Source organism: Strix uralensis, chromosome 1 (assembly GCF_047716275.1).
Source record: "Strix uralensis isolate ZFMK-TIS-50842 chromosome 1, bStrUra1, whole genome shotgun sequence".
NCBI classification, from domain to species: domain Eukaryota; kingdom Metazoa; phylum Chordata; class Aves; order Strigiformes; family Strigidae; genus Strix; species Strix uralensis.
The window spans coordinates 12,675,962-12,696,457 of NC_133972.1; positions in this window are offsets into that span (position 1 = coordinate 12,675,962).

Here is a 20,496-nt window from a genome sequence, read left to right on the forward strand (position 1 = left end):
TGAAGCATTTTCTTTCCACATCTGTAAATTATTCAAACAATTTGAGATTAAAAAAAAACCAAACGTTGCTTTATGTTGGTGATTGGGACACTTTATCCAAGAAATGGCATCACATGAGCTATAGTGTCTGGTTTGGTACTTACACATGCTTACATATTTCTACAGTCTGCAGAAGAATGAATAAAGGAGATTGAAAGTCCCATGTAATCATTAGATTATCCAGACAGCTGTCCTGGAGATTGTGGGTTCATGTGTCCTTCAGCAAACAAAACCTGCCTGTATTTCATTGTAGGTGAGTGGCTAAAGCCACTTTCTTCCATTTACAAATGATAATCTTTAAAAAAGATTATTGTCCATCTTTGTGTATTGTAGAGATGGATGAGCAGGGCTGATTGACTAGAAACAGCTCAAAAAATCAAATCAAAGTTATTTCTGAACAAATTGCTTTTACTAGTTGGGGTTGAATTTGTGAAAGTTTCAAGCTAAACTGTATTTAATGGAAATTTTGTGGTTTGTGAATAAGTTTTGCCCAGCTCTCATCTGTGTGCAGATCAAAACACACCCTAATGTTGGTCATTCCATAGCCATCTTGCACACCTAAGTATGGAGACTTGTCTTTTTACAGAGGTGGCCAAATCAGCCTACTTAAAAATGTTCTGTGTGCAGTTATTCTCCAACAGTAATATTTCCTGGATGATCTCTGACAAAGTAGAAACCTGTGAAGAGAAAAATTTATAGTTCACTGGTAATCATAACATTAGAGTTCTTGTTCCAAGAATGGGGGCCTAATTACCTTCTGAAATTCCAAAAAATCAGACTGACTGTAGCATATTTTACATCATGTGCTAAAGTTATTTTAAGATATGAGCAATTTCAATCTTTTTTAATAAAAGCTTTTTGCATGGCACTTTAGGAAATCTGTATGTAAGTGGGTTTACAGAATCACTTTCTTGGCATTTATTCAGGGGGATGCAAATCCTGTTAACTGGAAGCTATATATAGATGTCATAAATGCCCAGCCATAATTTAATTAACCATTTGTCGGGTTTTTTTAGAAACATCTTTAAAATAAAATAAAATTCTATACATCTTATTTGTGGTAATTTTAAATAAGGTTAATTTACAATCCCTGGGCAAAGACCTGCTTATAAGAGTCTTCAAAAGTTTGGTAAATTTGAATTATTGTTCTGCATTTAACAACAAAATCAATTAAAAAAAAATCCATCCTTAATTTTTGTTGTTTTCACTCATGAAAGGATTGAGACATGATTAAGAGAGTCCAATGGTAGTGGTGGAGACAATAACAAAAAAAAAAGTCATAATAAATTAGTGAATATTGTGACAAGTTTCATTGCTTGCAGTGCTTCAAAAACAATCACTCTCTCAAGGGTCTGATTCTGGTCCCACTCAAGCTGATGGAAGTTCTTCAATTAATTAAATGAAAAACAGCACAGACACAAGTTAAAATGAACTTGGTAGCTGGAGTGCTGCTTTACATTCTGCCTCAGCAGAGATTAAACCTGTTTCCTACCAAAGGAAATTCTCTTCATTTACTTATTAAATTTTAATTGCAAAGCATGTGAAAAGTAATATTTTAAGTTCTAGTGAGAAGCATCCCTGTCTTGTGTTTACTTATGTTTAATCTTCATATGCCTCCATCACTGTGGGAGTTATACTCACATGTTTCCCATATGGAAGACAACTCTTACCTATTTACCCGTGAGTTGTTGGTGACTATTAAGCCTTGGATGACCAGACTGTGCTGGCTTGTCTAAATTCCCTATTTCAGTTACACTACCTAAGCTGCATGTTGTCTGAATACCTTGGCTTTAATTCTCTAGTATTTAGTGCACCTTGAAAAATAGAGCTATTGCGTATTTTATGTTATAGTGATGAAGCGTAAAAATGGGTTTTAGACCGTATTAGGTAATGCAAGTATGCGGCACTTTCTCGTTGTGGTGGGTTGACCTTGGCTGTCTGCTAGATACCTGCCCAGCCGCACTCTCACTTCTCTTCCTCCACAGGATGGGAGGGGAAGTAAAATGGAAAGAAAAAAGCTTGAGGGTTAAGATGAAGACAGGGAGATTACTTACCAAGGGGTGCAGGGGAATGGGCGTCCGTGGTCAGTCCACACCAGCTCCTCTCTGCCACTCCTGCTCTCTCACTCTGTTCCTCAGCTCCAGGGGGGCTCCCCACAGCCCACAGCTCCCTCAGGACATACCCCCCGGCTCCAGGGGGGGCTCTCCAGGGTAATCTCGGGGGGTGCTGCTGGAGCCCCTCACGCCTCCTCCCGCTCTCCCCTAGGGGGTCACAGGGCTGTTTCTCCCCTTTTCCCCTCACCCCTCGCTGTCAGGCAGCGTTTTGCCCTTTCTCAGCTGCGCTCTCACCGAGGCGCCCGCCCGTGGCTGAGGGGCCAGGCTGGGCCCTGCGGTGGGGCCGCTGGAGCCGGGGGCAGCCTCGGCCTCACCTCTCCTCACAGAGACCCCCACCGCCCCCCGCCAGCACCTGGGCACCTGCACCTTACATGCCCATCAAGAAATGTGCAAGCAACACCCTGCAGACACATAGCAGAAAGTCATATTGCTCCCTCAGGTAATTTCCTACTCCTATTTCTCTCTTTCCATCCCTTTTCCCTTCCCTAGTATTCACTGATCTGACCCTGCCAGGCTAATAGCATTGCCCTTCCATGTGCCATTTGAAAATGTTTGGTTAATTCTAGCTCTTCCCTTCCCCTTGGTAGCTTTCAATACGGCATCCAAAGAGCAGTTTCTGGTACACGTGGTTTTCCCTGAAATGTCTAAATTAACAGCAGGTTTTCCGATTGCTATCATTTTTGTAATATTTTATTTTTAGTGAGTTTTTCTACTGCAGGCTGTTGCCTTACAGTAATATTCTCTTACTGGCTTTTGAGAGTGCTGAGGGAAACATGCCTGGCTGCTGGGCAGCAGCATAGCCGTCTCTCGTAGGCCTGCCATGGTGTGGCAATCTCTCTCTCGCATTGCTTCAGTTGTTTCAGAGCAGTTTCTTAAATTAACAGATGCCAAACTGCTGTGTGCGCTGTAGCAAGATAGAGGAGCACAACTGTCTTGGTAGTTCTCTAGCCTGCTCACATGAAATGCAAAGTGTTACAATTGATTTGTGTCAAAACTGACATGGTGAAACGTTGATTTTTGTAGGCATTTGTGTGCTGTAAATGGCACAGAGATTTGTAATAATTGTGACAATTACTGTGAGGAAAAGCTAAACAAATGTTATCGGTTGGAAAAATAAACCCTGCAGGTGCAGTTTGGTTTTGGGAGGCCTTTGGGAAGGTGGTTCACCTGTTCCTAATGGCAGCATACCCTGCTGGGGATTTTGAAGTTTGTCGGTGGAAATCTGCTGCTGCTTCCTGAACTGCAGCATGAGAGTAATATTTTGTGTGGGTGGTCGCTCAGAGTGCTAAGGAGCCATAGAAATAATAAGTATGTATTAAGACACCCTCTCTGGTGTAGAGCCAGGCTGTCAGTGATAAGTATATGGATTTACAATTAGGTGGTGCTTGTTGTGGTGAAGGAAATCTTACGTATTTCAGTATTTTTGTTAAACTTATCAAAGATTGCAACTTTATGGCAATGATGACACATCTGTACACATGTCTGTGTACAATGCTGACTTCTACACTGTAAGGTTTTGCGGCCAAAGAGCCTTTGCTAATTATATTATCTAAGGTTTGGGCAAGGACATGCATTGATATTAATGAGATTCATCCAAGGTATTAGCAGAATGAGGTTCTGAAGTATTTTCCTCCTTAGGATACCTACTGTGCTACATATTGAAGAGCAGGAGATAAGTGGATAATGGGGAGTGGAGGAACAGAGCAAAACCTACTTGTTAACAAACTCCATTAGGAGTTTCAAAAGGCCTTTAAAAACCTGCTTTCTCCCCTCAAAGGCACAGAGAAGAAATCAGGTAGTCATGATGTGGATAACAAAATATTATTTTTGAATCTGCAAATTGTTAGGTGACCTAACAAAGAAAGAAAACAAACAAAAAATGATGTGATAGGTCTTCATCCCACTAAAAAGCTACAATCAGAAGAAGCCAAGTTGCCTTCGAAATATTGTACGGCTTTTCCAGATTTTATTTATATGCAGTGACAAGGGGTTTGAGGAACGGTTTGTACGGCAAAATTTCCAGATGTTATGAAAGGTCTGTCTATGCCGTAATGTAAATGTTGAAGTAACTTAGCTTAAAAGCAGCACTGGAACACTTTTGCCATGATAAATTGGCAGCTTATCAACACCAGTGATATTTCACTCATATGTTCCTCAGTCAGAAATAATCAGGGAAGGTAGGTGGGAATGGGCTTCTCAAAGAGTAGGACAGCCCATGCTGAAACCTTTGTTGAAATAGATGAACTGCTTCTGGTACCCCAGCTTGGTCCTTTGAATGCAGCTGGGAGGTCTCCTTGTCACAGTGAAAATTGAGTACAAAAGGATTTAGGGGGATTTCTGGGCACTGTGACTTGGAACACAAAAGAATCAGACACTCAGATAGCAAAAAAAACCCCAACCAAAACCCAAGAAAACCCACTTTTTTCAAGTTTTGTACATTTAAAAGATGAGGATCTGAAAACCATCAGATAATGTGCCTTACAAGAGTATGCAAAGTTACAATAAACAGTTAGAAAAAAGCTATGAAACTGATCACTATCACTGTATCACTTCTTATGTTTAGAGGATAAACCAGCCTTTACTCTCTGAGGTCAGGAGGAAACTTTTTGAGGTTGGGACAGCTCATCCTATGGCCACCTACTGATTAGATTTTGCTGCACCTCTTACTGAATCAGCTGGGACTGCCCGCTGTTGAGGAGAGGATATTGAGGCATATCTAGGTCTCATCTAGCATGGGAGCTCTTTTTTCCATAAAGCGCAAAGCAGGGAAACTGGAAGAACTGTGGTTTGGGGAGCTCAGGTTGAGGTAGGGACAAGGACTGCTGCTGCAGAGGGATTCTTCCATCACATTCAATTAGCTTCTGGACTGATAAATGTATGCTAAGAAGTTTGGGGTTGTTTGTGTTTTGCTTGGGATTTGGGGGATTTGTGTGGTTTTTTTCCTTTGGTTGCATTTTTTTTAAAATCTTTTCTTGTATGTTACTGTCTCACTGTTACTTATATCTTTTTTCTTTTTTTTTCTAATAAAGAAACTTTTTATTAGTAATTTGCTATGCTAACTACAGAACTTTAATATACCTTCAAGATAAGGCTGTGACAAGGTCCCATGTAAATCAGATACAGCTGTTTCCTAAATCCAGTCATTCTTGCCTTCTTGTTTTCTAGTAATTACCTCCTCCACAAGAAATACTGTATTCCTGTATTGTGCCCCTGAGTATACTAAGTGTTTCTATTTGCTTGCCTGCTGCTGAGACCCCTTAGATTATTTTTTTTTTAAAAAAAAAACTTTCTTTCATCTAAATAAATAATACGGGATTGCCTTTACTTTACTTTGTATCATCAGTACTCCCAGCGGTTTAAGAAGGTTTTTGGTGTATACATTCCTTGTCTCCCTTGATGTCTGCCTATGGAGGTTTGATGTCAGGGATTGCTCGTACACTCTGGAGTCTTGTCAGTCACAAGCTGAGATCCCCTAAGTTGGCCATTCTGGCTGATCGTAATTTTTCGACGTTTTCTTTCTGCTTCTGGGAGATGTGTGTCTCTTCCTGTCACTTAATCCCTGGGTTTTTTTGAGCAATTAGTCAAAGAATTAATGCAATGTCAGTAAATTACCCCAATCTCTGTCAGAAGCCTTCTTGTCTCCAGCTGCAACACAGTTCCAGAGGTTTGGCTTTTTTAATGTCTCCCATCTCTGAGAAGGTGGGGTTTAATTTGTATATTTGTTCTGTGTCACTTAAGCCTGTTATATAATACCATTTGCAAGGTCATCTTGTCCTATTTCTGGTCCCAATACAATAAAACACTTAAGCACATATTTATCTTTAGCTGACTAAGTACTCTTATTGTCTCTGACATTATTTTGCTGCCTTCCTGTAAAAAGGTATCTACTTCCTGGATAAAATCTGGTTTATTTGGCAGATTTGGTGATATTTTGCCTTCCCCTTGCAAATATAGAGTCTCTGTCATGCTTTGCAGAAAGCACGAAGTTAAATAGCTTTTTCATAAAAATTCTTTTTCATGTGGTCTGTTTTTTTCTCTGAGTAGAACAGATAAGTGAGTCAAACCATACAGAAATCAGATTGAAAGTCTGATGGGGACGTACCTCTACTTGCCATAGTAACCTTTTGTCTCATCAGCCACTCATTCTTCCACACTGTTCACTCCATGTCATTCTGTTCATTTGGTGTGATTTTTTTTCCCTTCTCTTTTTCTTTGTAAAGCTTTCATCCCAAGGATAACATTAGCATCACACTGAAAATGAGGTATACTGTGCAATTTCAGATGTGTGAACTTCACTTAAGTTTTCCAGGTTTTATGTCAAAGCTCTCCCTTCAGTTTACTCACATGCTACATTCAGTTCTATGTAAGAATTTTTGAAAATGGAAGAAAAATTCCTGAATCTATTCATGACCCTTTACCATGCCTTTTGGGGTGTAATGGTTGCTGCTTTCCATATGGTAGGGGTGGAAAAGCAGTTCCTGTGCTTTTCCTCTACTGATTCTTCATTGCAAAGATGACCAAAAAACCCCCAAAGTATTGTAAGGCTAATTAGTTTAAAAAGCCTTACAGCTTCTGCATCACTGAAATATTAGTTTTTCACCAAGCATGTCATAGGTCAAAGATGTTTACGTAACATGTCTCTCTGTCCTATCTTCCTAAAATGGTAAAGCATGAAGCAAACCCATTCTGAATGAAGGTGGATGACAAAATACCATTTGCACTTATGGCATAACTATTTTTAGGATTTCCTATTAGCTTATGGGCTTTAATTTACCTTTACAGGCCGATGAAAGAAACATTACTAACTACATTATTTTCCAGATAAGCAAAGGTATGAAAAGGCATATGCTAACATTTTCAAATGTAAATGTGGGATATCCTGTGGACACCTAGGTTGTGATATATGGTTGTTTTGTGCTTCTCAGTGTAAGTGTGGTTAGTTTTGCCATTCAACTCTGGTAGTGCTGCAGGTAGCTGTTCCAGAGTGTAAAAGTCTACAGAAAAGTGCAAGGGAAGAAGAAACTGGCGCCAGAAGGGGAAGAAAAGAATGTGTCAGATTTTTTTCATGATATTACACTGGTTTGAATAATAGTGTTACTTTATTGAAGCAATTTCAAATTCAGAAGTTCATTACAAGAAATAAATGTTTTGATACTACAGCATTATATGTCCCAATGACATAATGGTTACTACCAACTCCTAATAAACAGTGACTTCTTTATAACATGTACTGACCCTTTAAAACACTTTTTAAAATGGGTAAACGGGATACCAGCTGTATTTCTAAACCTCTCAGAAAAATTGCCATAAGCCTACAGTTTATGCAGCTCCCATCATGGCACTTGAACACCTTTCAGAGGTTCTAGTTATAGATCACAAATAAAAATACTCCATATTGATTTATGCACCTTTCCAGAATTCAGGACACTGCAAGAATGTTGTGTCACGTGGAGTGATAAAGAATGCCAACTGTATTTATTTGCTGAGAGCCCTCCTTGCCAGGCTGTGAGTAATGCCCTGTTGTACATTCTGCATTTTGTGTTCCAAAGTCCACACTCTGTGTTCATTGTTCCACGTCATGAAATCTGGACACGATGTGGGCAAAATAAATTTTGCATACTTTTAATACCCCTTGGTGATTCTCAGCTAAAAGAACAAGTTAATTTAGATGAAACACACAACCAGTTCAGTACAATCTAAAAAAAAAATTGTTCTTCCTTGCCTGTGCCACCATTCAAGCTTTGCTTCTGATACAGGATAAAGGTGAGCCTTTAATGGCTTTGAATGAGCATTAGTGCAAAGCTTAGCATAAAACCTGCCCTAAGTATAGCTCTGATAAGACACCATCTGGGCTTCAGTAAACACACAAGTGTAAGTAGCATAAATTAGTGTTTGAAATTTCTGAAGTAATTTCCTTTATCCTCTTGTTAAATAACTTGGCTGTGGATGGTCTGTCGGTTTAAATGATAGCACAAAAGGTCCTACAGCTACAAAACAAACTATTTTGGCTTGCTTCTTGGGTGGTTGCTTATTGTTTTACAAGACAATGGGAATTGTCATAGTGTTTTGGATTATTTTCATAAATTTATTGAATATTTATTGTCAGGATTACTTCAGTTTTTTATTTTGAAGCTTGATACTACTTACATTTTAAAGAAATCCTCTGGTACTTTTCCAGTTTTCCGTGACTTTTCCTAACCGCTCGCTTTCAAAATCCTTTTAATTTTTATTTGTGAACTGAGTAAACAATCTGGAAGTCATTGATAGACAATAAAAATGGCACCCCACAATGTCTTTTTTTTTTTTTTTAAAAAAAAAGGGCGACAGACGCTATTATCTTGTCTACGTTTGACATACTTTTCTAAAATTTCCCACAATTACTGGCTCAATTTCAGCTCTACTGGTGGTAGAAAATGTAGAAATGTTAGACAACAGGGCACTGATGTGAGCTGGTGTTTTGGATCATCCATTGTTATTTATTGCTATTTATTACTTGTGTATTACAGTTTCCAGGATCCAGAGTCATGGATCAGTATCCCATTGAGCTAGGCACCAGGCCAGCTCTAGAGAGCAAGACTGTCCCTGCCACACTGGGTTAAAACATGATAGTTAACATTCTGGTGGGCCGTCAACATGAAAATGTCTCTTTGGTTCACAGAAACACAGAGGAGAACCAATACAGCTGTGAGGAAATTCAAATGCTAGTTTGTGCTTTTACAACAACTCCCATGGGGAGGTTGTGCTTCCTTTAGCACTATAAGATCATGTCACTTCTTGATGTTTGATTCTACTCACTACTACAATATAAGTACTTTAGAAATAAACATAAAAACTGGGGGGGGCGGGAGGGGGGGCGGGGAGGAATGGACACTCATCATGCAAGACAGTGTAGTATGTAGCTTTTGTTCCCTACTGGCATATGTAGCAATTGCTTGTCCTTCCTGTATTTGCATGTAGGTTACTGGAAAGCATGAGAAAATGAGTTGCAAGTAGATTTTATCTTCCTTGTGAAAATTGATTTTATACAAACACATCACTATATACGCTCCCGCATTCTATAATTTGGCAGGGCAAGTTCACCCCTAAGCAGAGGTGACCAGATTCAGTAGACAGGTAACAGGTAAGGAACTGTGGAAGTACTTTGTTGAACCATGAATGTTATTATGTTCACAATAGCACAGAATATGCTATTTCTGGAGAACCGAATGTCTTTTGACTGATCTGAGATCAAGCTGTAGCTTTGTTGCTTGTGATTGGTTTTGACCAGAGAAAGATATTCCAGTATATTTGTTCAAATGAGCCTTTGTTTCGGAAGGCAGTGTTTGATTGCCCTTTTAGAACAGGCACGTGTACCAGAATAAGCATGTTTTTACCTCTGTAGCTTCTTCTTATGGGGAAAAGGCACTGTATTTCCTGTGTTTTCAGGAATAGACGAGGTTTCAAAAACTATAAAGTCACAATAATTGGTGGACATGTTGAGGTACTTGTTTGTCTACAAATTTAGCTGGTAACAAGCTGGAGTGGAGTTGCTGAATGAAATCAGTACAGTATAAAATATTAGCCTGGAGCATCTTTACATATGCTGAATTAAAGTGGTTCTTGATAATGCTTGAATTGTTTCTTCTTCAGCACCAAATGCAGCATTGCTGGGAATTCACCATGTTGTGTAATGGGATTAACATTTATTTATGGATTTCATTCATCAGTACTGAAGTCATTTCCTAAAGGCATTTTTTGAATGCTTTATTATTATTGTATTAACTTTCCATTGTATCATCATGATATTTTTGGTAGAGAGGTGTCAAGTATGCAGGCATTTCAGAAAAACGCATGAACTTGGAGTCCAACTGGTAGACTTAAATTTGTCATTTTTGCACATTGCCAGTCTGCCTTAGATAATATTTCTTGCTATCAATTATAATGGATAGATAAACTGCTTTTATTTCATTTCCAATTGCTTCATAGCAAGTTTAGACAAAGAGATGAAAGGCTTTTGTTGGATGTCTTGAGAGTAGGACAATGATTGGGACGTTCAAGTGATCTCTATAGAGGTGACATTTAGAAACTCTGAACTGGTAGAGGTTACAGGGATGTAGTTGCCCTGTCTCACAGTCCTTTGGGGATCTTTCAGATTTAGGCAAGCTCCCCACTGTCTTTTGGTAAGAAATATCTCCCCTTTTGTTTTTTCCTGTGCCACACAGAACTAGAATCCAGTTTGCCCATTTTTAATATTTTTTTTTTTTTAATGGCTCTGGAATTCTTATTCTATGAGATCTCAGTTCCCTGGGACAACACCTTTGGAGAGATGAAACTACTTTCACTTCTTTAGACGGAACTTTGATTTAATATTTCTATTGTGCATTTCTATATTTAGCATGTTTCTGGCTACAGACTTTCTTTGTCACAGCCTTCTAAGAATACCATTACTAAAACCTCACACATCATGCTACGAGAAGTATTGATTTCATAGTAATTTTACTGGGCTTGTATCTGGTTTTGCTAAAAGATCATTGAATGAAGGCTATCATTATGGATGCTAAAATTGAAACTGAGACCACTAGGTGAAGACCAATCCAGCTGGTTGAAGACACACAGCTACCAAGTCCTCATGATCATTCTTCCTTTGCAGTACAACAAGTCGCATGGCAGGAAAAGAACTATGCAACTGCCTGCCCCATCTCGTCCATGTGATAAATGTAAGAAGAGATGACAGAAATAAACCCTAGCTCAATCAAGTGACATTACATTAGGAATTGTAGAGAAAAGACTTAAGAGTTTAGTAATCCATTAATGGGGGTGTTTAATATTTCTTGGCTAGAAATGAGACTTTTTTTAGAGCTACAAGGAATGAGCATTAACCCTGCTTTAAAACAGGTATAGGAAAAAACCTATTATGAAAACTTTTAGAAACAGATCCAGGAAGCCAGGTATAATTATGCTTGCCTTTAGTGATGAAGCATTTTAGAGACAGGTCAAATTCCTTCCTAGAGTAAATTGCATTAGTGGTCACAAAACATCTGGAAAAGTACGGTATCTCTAGAAACACCCTAAGTGGCCCGTTTTCAGAAGGCTTGTCTGTATAACATGGTTTGATGTTTTCCTCTGAGTGTGGCTTTGTTTTTTGGTTGGTTGGTTGTTTTTTTCCAAAGCAGAATGTGGGCTAGGAGAGGAAATATAAAAATGTATTGAAAGAGTACAGTCTATTTATGTATATAGCATTGAATGTCAGATAAAAAGAAAGGTTTTGAATGGAGAAATGAAGACTTATGTGATTTCAGGTAATTTGTAATGGGAAAGGGCATATAGTGCAGATAGGTCAAAGAAAAAGAATTCTGAATATCTACATTGTATTTTTTACCTTGAATGATTTACATTTTGCAGATGGGCCATGTAGATCAATTTACAACTTTTTTTTTAATCTGGGAAATTCTTCTCCACAATTCATGTATCAGTTCTTTTTGTTTCCCTTAGGGAGAATGTGACTGAAATCTTTTAAAATTATAATGGAATATTTGACTTAGCTTTACTACAGAAGTCAGCTCAAAACAAAATGTTATTTGTGTCAGAAAGAGTGGAACATACAGGTATTACTTTACATAACATCTCATATTTTATATTGTTCTTTTATTAGAGTATTAGAGCTAAAGCCCTGCATGTGAAATTACCTTTGTTATGTTTTGTAGTGAAAATCACTTTATGATGTTAATTTGTCATAGCTAAAATTGTGTATTATAAATGCAGTGTTTTTATTGGCTTACTATCACGTTTTCATTGGGCATTTGATGAGAAAAGTGGCAAGAGTTTGGCTGTTGCAGCAAAATTGTGAACTGTCCAGGAATTAGTTAGACACTAGGAAGTCAAAGATTTCCAAATCCAGCTTTGAAAGAGGGTACCAACTTTTGCAAGGAATGAAGTGCTTGCATATTGAACGTATTATTGAGTGTGGGCTCACAGTCTCCTCACTTGCTCAGTGGGTTGTCCCAGACTTACTTATTTTTGACTTGATATTATGTGGTGCAAAGAAGTACGTTTATATATATATGTCTTCCTATGCTGGAGCTTCAGTTCAGCAGTGGCAAATGCCCAGAATAGAGTTTAGCATTAACCAGCTCCTTTCAAACCATTGTTCTGAATTGGAGTGTAACTTTCCTTTTCACATTGATAAGCAGTCTTGTCCCCTGCCAGTCTGGGTCGGGCAATTGGAATTTTTAAAGAGTGTGCTGAGGTTCAGTAATGTTTGATTTTTGTTGCTTAAAAGTGTAAAGGAAATGTTAGGAGAAGAGGCTTCAATTTAAAATTTCCAGATACATCTCTTGCAAACATGGCCGGGACTATTATTAGAACTGTCTGTCTCTTGTTATATTTATACCTCTGCAAGTCCAAGAAGAAAGAACAAATGTGGCATATAAAAACTGTATTGATGTGTATTTAGATGAGAAATTATTCTCCTTTAGAAATGGTGCATTTGGATAGCCGTGCCACCCTTTATGGCAGTTTAGGGCCTAGAGCAGGTACAAGGTCAGAAGCAAGCTGAGGAATGTGTTTCAATCAATGAAATACTTTATTTTCCAAGTATTTCCTCACATGTAATGTTTCTTGGTAAATACGAAATTTATTTTAGAAACATGATAGTGTAAAAGAATAGTTGTTGACCACACACTGTAATCAAGTGACTACTGGTATCAAATGGTCCTTTTAGCCTGAGTGGACAATTTGTTTGTTGGCAGTAGTAATGAAATGTCTTTGCTTTATTGCCTTGTCACTATTAAATAATAGTTTCAGAAATTTAAGGCTCCACTCCAGGGGCAAGAAATACCTGTCTTTTTTGTGTTGAATGGCTCTTTTGTTGCATTCATTTTTCTGTATTACTTTTATTAGTTTCTTTGCAAATAGGTAGAGTTCAGGATGCACTCTATTGACACTTAAAATGGAGATAGAAACCACAGCACCATCTTCACTGTAAGCAAAACTCTTTTCAATCTGACTATCAAGTGTCTGAACAGACAAAAGAGCTTTGATCACTTTCAGTCTCTTTTAACAAGGGACTTGTTTTAATTATAGAATGCTTTAGCTATTACTACACATTTGCCTGGCACAGTTGGCATATGACATCATTTTACAAAAGCTTGGGTTTCTTTAGAGCATTCCAGCCTTAGGCTGCTGTTCTTAGAACTAAAGAAGGAGCATTATTTTTCCACCAACTGAAGAAGGTATCTTTAAATTAGAGCCAATAAAAATAAGATGATAATCCAGAACCATTCCCAAGTAAAGACCACAAAGCAGCAGTCACCTAATGAAGACTTATTCATAGTCACCACTGCAGTATTTCCGGTGACCTCATGACAATACCAAAAATTTTCCCATTCCCTCATGCAGGAAAAAATAGGATAGAATTTCTGGTAATCCCCCCACCAGTTTTCACTTAATAAAATTGTATTATTGTCTAGAATAAAAAATGCTGGGGAATGTTTTTCTTTCCTTGGGTATGTTGTATACAATGTATATTACAGATTAAGTGCCATGTAAAGTCAACATAATGTAAGAAGAAACTGTCATCTGTCAATTAATAATGAAAACAGTAAATAATATTTGATGTGTGAGTTTGACTACATCTCACTATGCATTATTTGTATATAGAGTACTAATATTTGGTGTTGCTGATATCTGTCAGTATTTACTTCTTGAAGTAAAGTATGATGAAATGGGTCTTGTTAATTACATTTCAGTGATTCTTTGGTAGACCAGAATATGAAGACTATTCTCAGCGTAATTCATGTAACCAGTGTAAATTCTATACCTATACCAGCATTTGGGTTTGTTTGCTATTGTCTCCATTCAGCTTTATGACTTAAGTCAGGATTACTTTTTTCCTCTAATGAGATGTAAACCATTCATTTTTTCACACAGCACAGTATGTTTAAAACTTAGCATAATGTAGCTACAATATTATGACAGTGGCTGTCTGAAGTTAAAGTTTTATAAAAACCTCACAAGTTCATTGAATGATTTCTCAGAAATCAAGACTGCTGAACAAAATTTTACAGTTTGGTGTTTGTCCAGCTTCAGCCTTTCCCTGTATTTTTGGGGAGTGAATTTGGTTTTGGATGTTTTGGCATCATCAATATGGAGTGCTTCTTATAGTTAAAACAAACAAATATATAAATCCCTCACTGAATCTTGGTATTTCTGCATTCTTGTAAGTCTCAGTTCTGATTTGATTGACTACAGAAGTGCAGGATCAGACAGGGACAATTAGTAATCCAGGCATAGGATTTTTTTAACACCACTGTAAATATTTCAGTCATATTTGTGCATAAATTCAAATTTCTTACTTCCTCAATTACACACCTGAAGGAATTTATTTAAGATTAGTTTGCATTTTCAGCAGTATAAATCCTATTCCATAATGTTTTGTTGCATATGTGCATTCACTACCCAGCAGCTCTTTGGTGATCTGTAAGATAAGTTTATCCTTTTACTAACTTCAGTGTAAGTAGGGGATGTATTTGCAATGTATGGCAAATCCAATGAAGATTAGTATGCTTGGGGTATACTTATGTGAATTTTCTTTAGAAACCTTGTCAGTTTACCATCTGGTGATTTTTCTCATGGTAAGTCTCAGCAATTATTTAGTTTAATAGTTGGTATTGCTAAGTATTTGACATAAGAAGTCTCATTTTCTCAGAATCATTAACAAAATACTCTGATCTGACTTGAATAAATTTCTAAAATCTTAATATATCAAATTATATATCCTTTATTCTGGTGGATTTTGAGCCAATCTTTAGCACACATGACTGTGCTTACTGGTGTAAAGAAGTCTTTGTATTACTGTGTTTTTAATGTACATAATTCAAAAAGCTACCACCATTTACCTATACTAAACACATTACAGAAGTTATAGCTTATGATTTAATAAATCAGTGCATAGGTTGTGTATTACCACCCCAGGCACTAGAGTTGGCATCAAGAGTCCAAAACCTCATTAAATTGGATGAGTGTGAATGCTATTCAATACCATTTTACATTTGGCAGTTTTAGCCTTCTGTTTTTACAAGGTTGAATAACATTTTGTTTTCTTAAGCTTTGGGTTTGCATGCCTTCAGAAAGAGAACCTAATTTTCTATTTTAGAAAAATTATCTCTCTGCAGTGTCTACAGGGAGCATCTACATGACAAAATTAAACAGTGGAACTGTAGTCATCTTTATCACACTAATCCTTCCCCAGAGATTAGACTGTATTTATTCTAGTGTCTGAAGTCTTCCAGCATATTTAACATGAGTAGATTCATATTATCTTTAATTATGCTATTTAAACCCTGTTCAATTTAATGCTCAGATAAGTCATGTTCTTCAGGAGCCATTTATACGTCCAGGGTGAGAAGTTAGTAGGATAACGTCATTGACAGTCATAGTTGCTCTGATTTAGCCCTGTTAGCGTGACATACTGAAACCTCATTAAATTTCCCTGTTAAACCCAGTGATGCCAGCCCTGTCAGTTGGTGAAGGTTGCACACTGTAACCAGCTGTGTTTTCAATTTAGGGAGGCCTTAGCACAGGCATAAGACACAAATGTGAGTCTTCACTCTTTGTGTTTACATCATAGCCCTGAACAGTTGGTGGAAGGTTTAATGCGATGACGTTATGGGAGCGTTACCTGCATTTCAGGAGGTCGCCCTTTGTATTCTAAGGTGCTTCTTGCCTTGGGTATTCATTTTGCAGTTGTGAAAAGAGAATTCAGTCTCTGCTGAGTAGGTCCAGCCCCAGCACAGAAAATCCCGTGTTTTCCTTCAATGGTTCGAACTTGCTTTGTGTCCAATATAATTTTATTCTGCAGATTCTGGAATGGCATGGGGTCTGTGCAAGCATTTGTCCTGAGTTAGCCACTTCCCATATTTCCCCTGAGAAGCAGTGGTGCAGGCCTGGAGGGGAATGAGAAGAAAAAGAAATTATTTGGGGACTCTTTAGGGTATGTTCGTAGGGGTTCTGGTCTAATCCAAATGGACACTAATTGGCCTGCAATCTTCAGCTGTGTTCTCTTCATGCCGTTTTACAAGCAATAAACTTGGCGGGGGGAGGAGGAAGGGCTGGAGAGGGAAGAGAAGACAAAACAAAAAAACTACAAACCACATTTCTGTGTTTCTCTTGAGCTCCCTGCCGTTCCTTTGGGTTGGCACAAGTCATCTGTCTCTCTTGCTTTTTGTAACTGCTCTTCTTCCTGGAGGATGAGGAGCCGGAGTAGACTTTGCTGCTTTTCATTAGCACCCGCCCTGGAATGCCTTTGAACGCTGGCAGGGCATTTTCACAGGGGCACTGTGAGGAAGAGGGACAGTGGGGCTGGCAGTCTAGTCCAGCACTTGTTAGAGCCTCCAAAGTGCACCGCCTCACAGGTGTTATTTTTATTTTCCATGGAAAGGGAACCAAACCAGAAATTCTGTGAAATGTGGCAAAAGTATTCATGTATGAAACTGACCTAAAAATGCTGATTTTTTTCAAAGCTGCTCTTAATGGAAGCATACATTTCAAAGGATGCTGAGCTGGAAAATGTTTCTCCTCTCTGTGAGGGCATCTCAAGTTTTAATCTGAGAGAAATAGCTAGCTGAATTCAAAGGTAGCTGGTGCAACATGAGAGGTAAGTGTCTAGAATATGGGAAGTTCAAATCTTACCTCTGTGAGGTATCCAGTGAGTCCACACACTGTTATACCCTTGGCTTTCCTTGGGTGGAACTATTCCACTTCATAGAAAAAAAAAAAAAAATAGTGGGAACTTAAGTCTGCGTCTTGCACGGGACTTTGTCAAGTCGTTCCCTAGCTCCAAAACTATTTAATGGTGATCTGAAATAGAACATGTATAACAAGGTTAAAAAATATTTACCTGAGAATAACAAATCTGATGTAAGCCTCTTTCCATCACTTTTTTTTTCTTTACCTCAGTAGAGTTGAGAGTAGAGGGAATCCTGAGCCAGCACTGATTTAGGCTGGTACGCACACCAGATGCAGTGTGATGCCACTCACAAACACCATCTCGATTCTCCCTCCCAGTTAGCTAGTGTGATGCTGTTTCTGCAATGAAAATACCTGCTTTTCGGCCCATGACAATGCAGTTGTGCAGTTTCTGGTTATAGACCTCATGTAGTTCATAGCACGGTCTCTGCAGAATGCTACTTTATACAGTGAAGATCTGCCATTAAAAAACTGAGTCTCATCAGATGTAGCATGCCCCCCTCATAGGTCTTCCACATCTCATGGAAATGCTTCTTTATCTCTAATTAGTTTTCAGCCTCCATTCTCAAGGAAATTACATTCAGAGCATGACTCTCTTCCTCTCTCTTTCTTCTGGAGGAACTTACGAGTTTACTTACACAAGAAACCTGTAAGCCTAATTACAGCAGATCTCTCTTCTTTCAGATTGAAAAACACAAATATGTGTTGAAACTTCTGCTTTTCTTTGCAGCATTATTAAAAAATTACTATCTTCATCCAGTGGTAGACCACTGCTTTTTTAATCATTGTCTTTGGTTTGCTAGTGAACCAAGATGTTTTCTGGTTCTTGCTGTGGAATTGTGGGTCTTTTTGTTAATAATTACAGAATTTTAGGGTTAAAAGAGAGCACAAGAGATCACCTAGTTCATCACCCTGCCTCAAGCCAGCATGAGCTAATCCTGACAGATGTTTGTCTAACCTGTTCCAAAACTTTACAGTTATTCTTTAAGGCCCCAGGCAATCTATTACAGAGCTTCACTATCCCTACTCTTGGGTATTTTTTGCTAATGTTTAAAAAACTTATTTTCTGCCATTAAGCCCATCACTTCTTGTCACTATGGATATGGGAAGCAGATTGCTAGATTGCCCTTTGCGGTAGTCTCCTTTTTGTAGCTTAAAAATTGTATCATGTCTCTCCTGTTTCACTTTGCTTGATCAAGCTCCAGTTCTTTCAGTCTTCCCTTGTGGCTGCTGTTTTCTACAGACCATGCATATTTGCTATCCTTTATACCTGTAAACTCTTTAGACAATTCCTGTGTTTCCTTTTTTTACCTTAGCTTAGAATATATTCCACCTATCAGTTTGGCTGCATTCTTCTTTACTCGAGCATTAGTTCTTCTAAAACTCCTGTTCATTTGTGGTCTACCATTGCAGTGCTGGATAACAAGAATACAGAGTTAGCTTATGTTGATATAGTACCTTTTTTTGTGTTAAGAGATTACCACTGGAGGCAGTGAGGGAAACTCACTCAGTTGTCGCTCTTTCCTCAACATTTACTTAAGAACAGAGTTGAAGATCAGACATGGAACTATGTGATGTTACCAACAATGTCTGTATGCTCTAATAATCCATAGTTTTCAGTGATGTTTTACTGCTGAGTATATGAAACTTCTAGGGTACATTTCTCTAAGGCTTTAAAAATCGGTGCAAGAATTGGGCATGTTAAAACACCTATAGAACGTTCATTTTATACTAACCTTATAAACAGAAATCTGCACTGTTGGCTGTCTCACTGATGGTCAAGTATCATTGGGTTTTCAGCAGAAGAGCCAGCAAATGCTGTGGGTCAGGGGAAACCCCTGGCAGACAACCTCTATGGAAATAATTTTACCCCAGCTTAAAATGGAGGGACTTGTGGCTGTTGCATATGTATCCGTGGAAGCTAGGCATTTATAGATATCAGAGGGACTGTGAATGACTTGTAATCTTTGGTAAAATCTTTAACAAGCATTAACCCTAGCCATAGTCTTAAATTTCCATGACTGTCTCTCCAAAAATGTGTCTCTTGGGGAAAATAGTGTTTTGGTTTTGATTCTTAAATTCGGAGTGAAGAGTTCAGTTATTTGTGTAAGACTGTTATTAAGTCATCATGTCTTAAGAGTTAAATGATTTAAAGCACTTTGCTATAGCAGAACTTTTATTTGCACACCAACCCTGTCTTCCTTGAAAACAGAAACATTCAAGGTGGGAATCCAGCTTCTCAGCAAATGTTCCTCAATACAGAATTTTTTTTTTTTTTTTTTGCTATTACTGCGTGTTAAAAAAATGCCTGTGTTTTTTTTTGGTTTTTCTCATTTACTTTTTGAGAATCCATATTTTATCATATTCGTGTCTCTGTCACTGTCCTCATTTATTTCTTGAATGCTCTGTTTGCAGATATGTGCACCTTGTCTAAAAAGCCAGCTGGGATGCCACAAATAGTGTCTGTTCTATTTATGACTGCAAAGTAATTACAATGGAATTTAAAGACTCGGTTTATAGATCTAAGACGAGGATCTTCTGTGTACACTAAAAGGATGAATCCTTTCCAGACCACTTCTTATTTGGCTGAAGATGAACTTGAGGAAGCATTTTGGAGTGTCAGCCAAGGCTGCTTTTAGAAAGACCTGGGTGGGATTCATACTGTTGATATCCAAATAAAAAGAGGCCTTGATTTTAATCTCTGCATGGTTACTTTATTGTAGTTATGAAACCATGAATTAACTTTAAAGCTTTCAGGGATGAAAGGAGACATATAAGCAAGTGCCTGTTATCTTTTTTAGATTCATGGGAAAATATTTTAACCAGTGTCCTAGTGGCTTTCTCTTGTGGACTTGTCTTTTGTTTATTCTGTTTCTGTGTGGTATGCGTTTTAGTTTCTTTCCTATGAGAGCAAGAATCTGTGTGTGAGAGAAATATGTACGGGAACAGGAAAAGAAGATGGGCACCGGTTTGGGGAGGAGAAAGGGGCTAATCTGTTGTACTTAAAGTGTAGTAACTATTCACTGCTTAAGGTGAAGCTGAATATAGCTCTTCCTGGTAAATGTTACTGAAAGTTGGTAGGTTTTAGTCTTTCTCAGCTAAAGAGCTGTTTTCAGAATTCAGTAAGGAGTAACCAATATAGGTATGTGAGGAATTATAGATATAATCATTACAAGGAATATGGTTTAGATTGTCTAGAAACCTTTTAGAGTTGAAATACTCTTCTCAGTTTCTTTAGACATCTTGGCACCCTCTCCCCCCATCCAGAAATCAGATGGATGTCAGGGCATAATCAGTAGGAAAAATATACTTATTTTGCATACAATTCTAACATTTAAAAGTGAATGAAGGTAACTTGTGGACAGGAGATAATACATCTAGTGTGGAAGAGACAAAGAAAAAAAGTTTATTCTCTAAGCACTGATTTAAATGATTTTGAGATAAAGAGGTCTCTGCCTTCAAACTAAGACATATCTTGTCATCAAGACAAAAGATATTTGGCTGCATGACTGTAGACTGCATTCCCAAGCAAAGGTTTATGTTTTTGTACCTGAAGAATAAGATATGCTGATATTCTCAAACATACAGTGACAGTTTCTTTCTGGTTTGCTTCTTGTGA